The sequence below is a fragment of the Camellia sinensis genome, chromosome 2, assembly GCF_055761805.1.
Source record: "Camellia sinensis isolate YWXY chromosome 2, ASM5576180v1, whole genome shotgun sequence".
NCBI lineage: Eukaryota > Viridiplantae > Streptophyta > Magnoliopsida > Ericales > Theaceae > Camellia > Camellia sinensis.
The window spans coordinates 119,738,666-119,746,641 of NC_138962.1; positions in this window are offsets into that span (position 1 = coordinate 119,738,666).

Sequence of the window (7,976 nt, forward strand, 5' to 3'; positions counted from 1 at the left end):
AGATAAAATATGGAGGAGTGAGAGATAGAGATAGGAGGGAAGAGATGAAGAACATGTGTTGAAGATGAAGAAGGAGATGAATCTTGTAGAGGGAAGATATAGCGATTCTGGTTTAAGACCCAACTCATTTGATATTCTGAATTCGGGTTTCATTGTTTTGTATCGTTGTTCATGTCTTATTCCACTTTTCCCCCCTTAAATTTGGCTATTATTGTGTTGATTATGTTTGGAACAAGTTGGTGGCTTATTTTTCAAACTTGTGTTGCCCAGATTTTTATTCTTTCGCTCGAGTAACACTTCTTGCCCTTGAGCGGTCTTTGTGAAACTCCAGTACTTTTGTAGGTCTACAAAAATACTGGAAGTTTGTATTCTTCGCTCGAGTGGAACAACTTATTGTATCTGGTCGCTTCAAGTGACATATCTTGCGCTCAAGCAAACTGTGCATTTATCAGTTCGTAAACAGGCCATTTTATATCACTTTTTCATCTCTCTTCCTCTCTAAAACATTTCAAAACCCTAAGTTGAGACCCTCTCTCTCTAAAACTCACCCCCTCTCTAAAAATACACCAAGATCTACCCATTTCTCCACCTTACTCCCTTTGTTAAAAATGTAGAGCTCACCTAGAGCTTCATTTTCATCCGAATAGAGTTGAGTTTCAGCTTCATCCGAGTTTCATATGTGTTTATCTTGTTTTCTAGCTTTAAGGTAAGGATCCTCTACATTTTTTTATGAGTTTTGACTTAGGCCTAGTTTGGGAAGACTAAATAAGTGCACTTTTTGACTTTTTATGAAATATGGGTTGGGTTTGAGTTGGGTTTGAAGTGATGTGTTAGAGAGGTGATGTGACTTAAATAAGATGATGTGACTTAAATAGGATAGTGACTTTTTGACTTTTTATCTTTTTTTAATCATGCCAAACTTGGCCTTAGTTATTTGTTTTTATAAAACAATCTTGTAGTTTTTCAGGATTTTGAACAAACCTAGGGTTTTGGTTTAAAATCAAAAAAGGAATTTTCAAATGGATGTAATGAAAATGGTTGTGAGATTGGAAATGAGGTTGAGTTGTGATAAAATTATTGATTTTGATACTTTGAATAGATTTTGAAAGAAAAATGGGTTTTGCCCTAAATGTCTCAAATATTTATTTTGTATAAATAAATGGAATTGATGTTGGAAATGTGAAATTAGATGAATATAGATATGAATGGTGGAATTGGATATGTATTATCACTCACATCTTGAAATTTGGAAAGTTTATCTGTATTGGAGATTTTATATCTGTTTAGAAATATCTGTTTTGGGTTATCGGTGGAGGATAGCTATGATTGTTGTAGAAATTGCAAGAGGATTATGTGAATTGAAACAAATTTCTCATTCATTTGCATTGATTATTATCGCATCTTGATACATTGTACATGTATAACGTAAGTGGAGAAAAATGAGTGAATAAAAAGAAGGACATGTATTCCATTGAATCAAGTTGGCCTGTATATTCAGGATGAAAGTCTTGAAAAATGCACATATACATGGGAGCCGGTTCCCATGGACGAAATATCGGTAAAATGATAATAGTAATGCTTGTATAGACTACGTTTATATGGGTGCCGTTTGATAGTTTCCCAGAGTTTACAAGCCTATAGTAATACACATTTATTTCCTTTGTTATTATTTTGTACAAGCCTAGGGTTTTATATGTATTGGATTTAAATCCATTTTGATATAACCAAGTATAGTCTTGGAAAGTTGTAACCTTCAAGACATTTCAATTATTATTTTAACTTCTATTTCATATCTTTGTTGTTGACACACGCTATAGATTTAGAGTTAGGACTTATGAATGTATATTTACATGTGTCAGCCTTTTGTACAACTAAATCTTTTGTAATGAAAAGACATTATACTCTGATTTATATTATTATTCACTTGTCGTCATGGAAGATTTATTATATTTTATTTGAGGCGTTACAGAAGATGTCAATCTAATCTACCTGTGACTTTGTAAGACCCAAGTTCAAAGTTTTGTTCGACTGCCACTTGGCTGCCTCTGGAAGAGGTGTTTAATATTGTTTTATTTTGTTTGTGTGGGCTCTAGGTGGCTTGCCAACGAAAAAGTAATGGTCATTAATGATGTATATAGCAATTTTGATTTAAATATATATATATATATATATACATATTTAGACATTTATTTTCAGTATTTTATATATAATAGTGATTGATTTTTTTTTTTATTTATAAGATCTACAATCATAACACCTATAATTATATTAATACATTTAATATATTTCAATTTTTATTAATTAATTATTATTTTATTTACAAGTTATTCAAAAAGATCACAAATATTCAAGTGATTCAAGTCAAAAAAAAAAAAAAAAACCATGTATGAATTTTTATTCTTTATAATTTATTTTTTAATTTTTATATGATTATATTAGCATGTAAAATCTAAATGTATAAATAGTAGTTGTATTTTTTTTTATAATCATTTCATTTAATATTTAATTGTAAATATTTTTTATTTTGTTATTGTAATGTGTTGTGACAACAATTTTGATGGCACAATTTTATTTTATTTTTAAATGTCTTTTCTATAAAAAATAAAAAATAAAAAAAACAATATCTCAAAAAAAAAAATTTGTTTATAATTTATTTCTTAATTTTTTTATAATTATATTTGCATGTAAAATCCAAATATATAAATAGTGGTTGCATTTTTTTTAATCATTTTATTTAATATTTAATTATATATATATATATATATATATATATATTTTATTTTGTTATTGCAATGTGTTGTGACAACAATTTTTATGGCACAGTGTTCTTTTTTTAAATTATCTTTTTTTAAAAAAAAATCAATAGCTCAAAAAAAAAATTCTTTATAATTTATTTTTTAATTTTTATATGATTACATTAGCATGTAAAATAATAGTGGCTATATTTTTTTTATAATCATTTCATTTAATATTTACTTGTAAATATTTTTTATTTTGTTATTGCAATGTGTTGTGACAATAATTTTTATGGCACAATGTTTTTTTTTTTAAAAAAAAAAAGCAATAGCTCAAAAAAAAAAAATCTTTATAATTTATTTTTTAATTTTTATATGATTACATTAGCATGTAAAATCCAAATGTATAAATAGTGGCTACATTTTTTTTTTATAATCATTTCATTTAATATTTAATTGTAAATATTTTTTATTTTGTTATTGTAATGTGTTGTGACAACAATTTTGATGGTGCAATTTTTATTTTTTTTAAAAAATGTCTTGTCTAAAATAAAAATTAAAAAAAAAAAAAACAGCTCCAAAAAAAAAGTCTTTGTAATTTATTTCTTAATTTTTATATAAGTACATTAGAATGTAAAATCAAAATGTATAAATAGTTGTTGCATTTTTTTTTATTATAATCATTTCATTTAATATTTAATTATAAATATATTTTATTTTGTTAGTGTAATGTGTTCTGATAACAATAGTAGCAATCAAGCTCAACAGTCTAAATCCCAAGATGTACCACGTCACTCATTTTGGTGGTAACATTATGTAATTTTAGTAGTAATATTATGTAAAATGTAATCTCTGTCATTTGTGAATTGTGTTATGATTTTATGTACTTGGTCAAGTTCGTCCATTAAGAATGCATATTTTTTTAAATCTATTTAAGTTAAAATCTACATATGCTTCCACAAGTATAATAATTAAAAATAATTTTATACATCTAAGTCCCATGAAAGAAATTTTTGCCACTAATGTAATATGAATTAATGACCTATAAAGTCATTAATTATTGAAATAAAATGTAAAAAAAAACTCATTTTATAGTGATTTAAAAACATGAAATATATTGGATCATACTTAAAAATTAACAAAAATTTATCAAAATTTATTTTAAAACCCAATAAATATGATTCTGAATATATATATATATATATATATACGTATTGGTAAGTTCTTTTCAGATTGTGCGAAAAATAAAAAAATTCACAGTTCCGGTTACCGCAACTGTTAGGTTACGACCTTTACACCCTGCAACTGCAATCGTGCCACTGCCACTGTTACACTACTGCAACTGCCTTTTAGAACCTTGATTGTAAGGCAAAGAGTTGTTGCAAAATTAAGTGTTAATTTCTGCGAAAAGCTTTTAGTCTTATTGTTCAAGGTTTTTTTTTTTTTAAATTAGGTTTTCTTTTTCTTTTGTTTATTAACTCAAGTCATTTTTTTTTTTTTTTTAAAGTAAGTTTAAGAAAGAGCTCCCTCTTTGTTTGTTATGTTCATTAATGCTTTGTTTTTTGTTTACTGAACTTTTACCTTGTATATTCACTACAAGAAATTTAGGCTATTGTAACGAAATTTGGTGACAAAATTATTTTGTCTTAAATTTAACCCAAAAATGAAAAAATATTAATTTTGTCGTTTGTTTTAATTTTCTTCAAAAGTATAGAAGACAAAAACAAAATTTCGTTTGCAAAAATAAGGCGCCAATTTCATTTGCATTGGAGGAATTATTTTAGCTCATTGGAGACAAACATTTTTGTCACAAAATATAATTTTTTTTTTTGCGATGAACGTAATTCGTCTCCAATAAATTCCCTACCTATTAAATGATGTTGTTGCATATTTCCATTTATTAGACGACAAATATATTTTTGTCTATGAATGATAAGTTATGGAAGATGAAATATTTCGTCACCAATAAACACTCCATCATGAAGACGATGTCGTTTCATCTTTCTATTAAATGGGCGACAAATATATTTTTGTCTTGGAAGAATACGTTGTGGGAGATGAAAATATTTCGTCACTAATAAATTCTGATTGATTGTGCAGCGAATATAATTTTCGTTTCTAAGGTTATGTTGTGAAAGACAAAAATATTTCGTCACCAATAATAAATTCTCTATTCTTGTATTTAAGGAGACAAAAATATTTTATCACTAATTATTTTTCTTTATTAAAATGTCGTGGTTTTGTATTTTGGACCACTAAAACCGTGACCCCAAGAGACACACTCTGACCCTTATCACTCATTTTCATGTACACAGACACTGAAGTCATGACTCAAGAAGACACTTTCTACAAACCCTCATTTCTCTTTTGCACTTGAGCTAAGAAGACACTATGTAAACCATTTCTTCTATTTCGCACTAAAGCCTCTCTCTTATGTCGTACACTTAAGCCATTCGTGCATGCCAGCATTGAAGCTATTATCCAAGAAGACACCCTATGCAAACCGACTATTCTTTCTCACAGTGAAGTCCCTTCTTGCACGCAAGCACTTTTTCTCATTGTCTGAACCAACTCTACCATTTTCGTCTAGAACACCCATTTTAGAAAAATTGAAGGTCAAAACCCCTCTCCACAAAAAAAAAAAAAAAAATGTGTTAATTAATGTAGCTATTTTTTTGTGAGAAAAAATACAGATGAAAAAATAAAAATATTTTTTTAGTTTTCAAAATTAATAGAAAACATTACCTTGTTTAGTATAGAGTTTTCAATAATTAATTTTTAATCTATATTTTTTTAGTGAACATTTTTTAATATTATAATTTTTTTCCTTTTTTTCCTTTTTAGATCCCTTTAATTTAGATAAGGGCAAATTGCAGTAATTGTCCTGGTACTTTGATCCTTGTGCCATATAAATGGCATGTTTCATATTTTTTTTTTTTATAGAAAATTATAAATTTACTAACCTCAATGAGTTAATTGCAATCAATTCAGTGATTATTTTCATTTAAAAACACTAATGACATTATCACTGGATCAAATTGACACAAAATTTAAAATTAAGGGTCAAAATTGTGCCAATTGAAAGTGTAGGAACCAAAATGACACAAAAGACAAAGTATAGGGACCACCTGTGTAATTTTCCCTTTAGACAAACTTAAAAGGTGCAAAATTTATGAAAACACTATAAAAAAATTCACTACATACAAAAATATATATATAAAAATTTAGTACATGGAATTGATTTTCTTTTGATTTTTTTCATAAATATTTTACTTTTTAAGTATACTTAAATTAAGTGTATCTAAAAAAAACAAATAACTCCTTGATTGTTTTTCATATTATTGTTCGCTAGTGTAGCACTTTGTGCTTCCCGTTATAATGGAACTATATTTGACTCTTTGATTATCTTGATTGAGAACCTTCTTAGTTGATATTTGAGCCTTAGTTGAGGTGTTACCATAGTGGTTGGGTGAGATTGATTCAGAAACTCCAAATTTAAATAATTGTTATTGAGTAGTTTTCACTCTTTCATCATTTTCTCTCTCCATACTTTGAACTTGATGTGAGGCTAGAATCATTGGAAAGCTTACTTTCGGGGCTTCAATTTGGGCACAAGAACGACCCTAAACGGAGTCCAAACGAGAGAGTTACACCTATTTGAATTTTGAGTTTCTATACTGAAAACATGCTCACTCAAGCGAGCTTTTCTTTGCTCGAGCGAACTGTGTAATTTTCAGAGATTCTGGGAGCTTCTTTTCTACGCTTGAGCCAAGCTTCCTTCACTCGAGCGACCAGGTCGCTAACAAACATTATAAGTGAATTTCTGGCCCTAAAACTTTATTTTTCTCCCTTTCTTCTCCTCCCATCCTCTAAACCCGAAACCCTAACCATCCAAACTCTTGATTTCTCTTCTTTTTACCTATGATTCACCCCAAATCTTTCAAGAAGGTTGAAGACCAAGCATAGATCAAGACTTCTACCGATTGTTTTGCGATTTCATTGGAGTTTCAAGTTGGGTTTTCATCTTTAGCTTCGAATCTTGAGGTAGGGATTTCTTTGCTCATTTTTAATACCTCATCTATAGATAGATATGTGGTAGATTTTATTGCATAAAAATCATATCCATTATGGATTTCTATAAAAGTCATGAAAAGGGATCTAGGGTTTTTTATTTGTGAATGAGATTGTTAAATTGATTGTTGTTTGGGTTAATTGGAGAGTAGTCTAACATATTTTTGTTAAAAGGGAGAAAAAGTCCTAATTTAATGTTTTGACTTGGTGAATTAAAAAGGGGTAAAGTTGAATAATGTTTGTAAATTGTTATTATGGTTTGTGTAAATGTGTTAATAGCTAAAAGGGAGAATTAACTACGGCATTGGAATTATTTTGGATTGATCATATTAAGTTGAGAGTTGAGTTGGGGTGTGGCTTTGATATCCATGGATTTAGTTTTGTGAAATGAAAAGAATGGATTGGGGATAAAGAGTGGAGTATGTTAACTTGGAAAATAAGAGAATTGATTTTTGAAAAGAAAGAATGAAATCATAACACTATGTGAATTCATAAATGAACTTGAGGTTGGATTATGAATATTTTATTTTACTATTGTTATTGTTGGATTTAAAATCTCATGAGAGTTGGATTATTACAATACGTGTGTTGAGTACACACATTTAGAGGTTTTTTCCTTCACTACAAGATTTAGTCGCCAAAAGTCAATTTTTAGTCGCCCAAAGTCGGTTTTTAAGTTTCTCCAACTAAATTTTTTAGTCGCCGGTTTGGTTGCTGGAAAACGGTCGGGAAAGGTATTGGCGACTAAAAAACTTTTAGTTGCTAAAAAGCAGTCTTTAGCGACTAAAACTTTGGTCGCCAATAGTCAATTATATTTTTTAAATTGTACATTTGGCGACTAAATGGCGACCAAACAGATTTATGCCCTACTCCTGTGGAGATTCGAACCATCAACCTCCCAAACCATAAACCTTATACAGCACACTCTTTCCACTATGCCTCCATAACATCATATGATTATATATGCAACATATATTATTTATATAGTACTTAGACCCGTATTAATATAAAAGTATATATATAAACATAATTATTTTTTATTGAACATAATTTATGTAAAAATAAATTATTTAGTAGAAAAAAAAAGGACACCACTTTTGGTGACTAAACATAATTTTAGTCGCCAATTCTATACTTATGGCTACTAATTATTTTTTAGTCGTTAAAAAA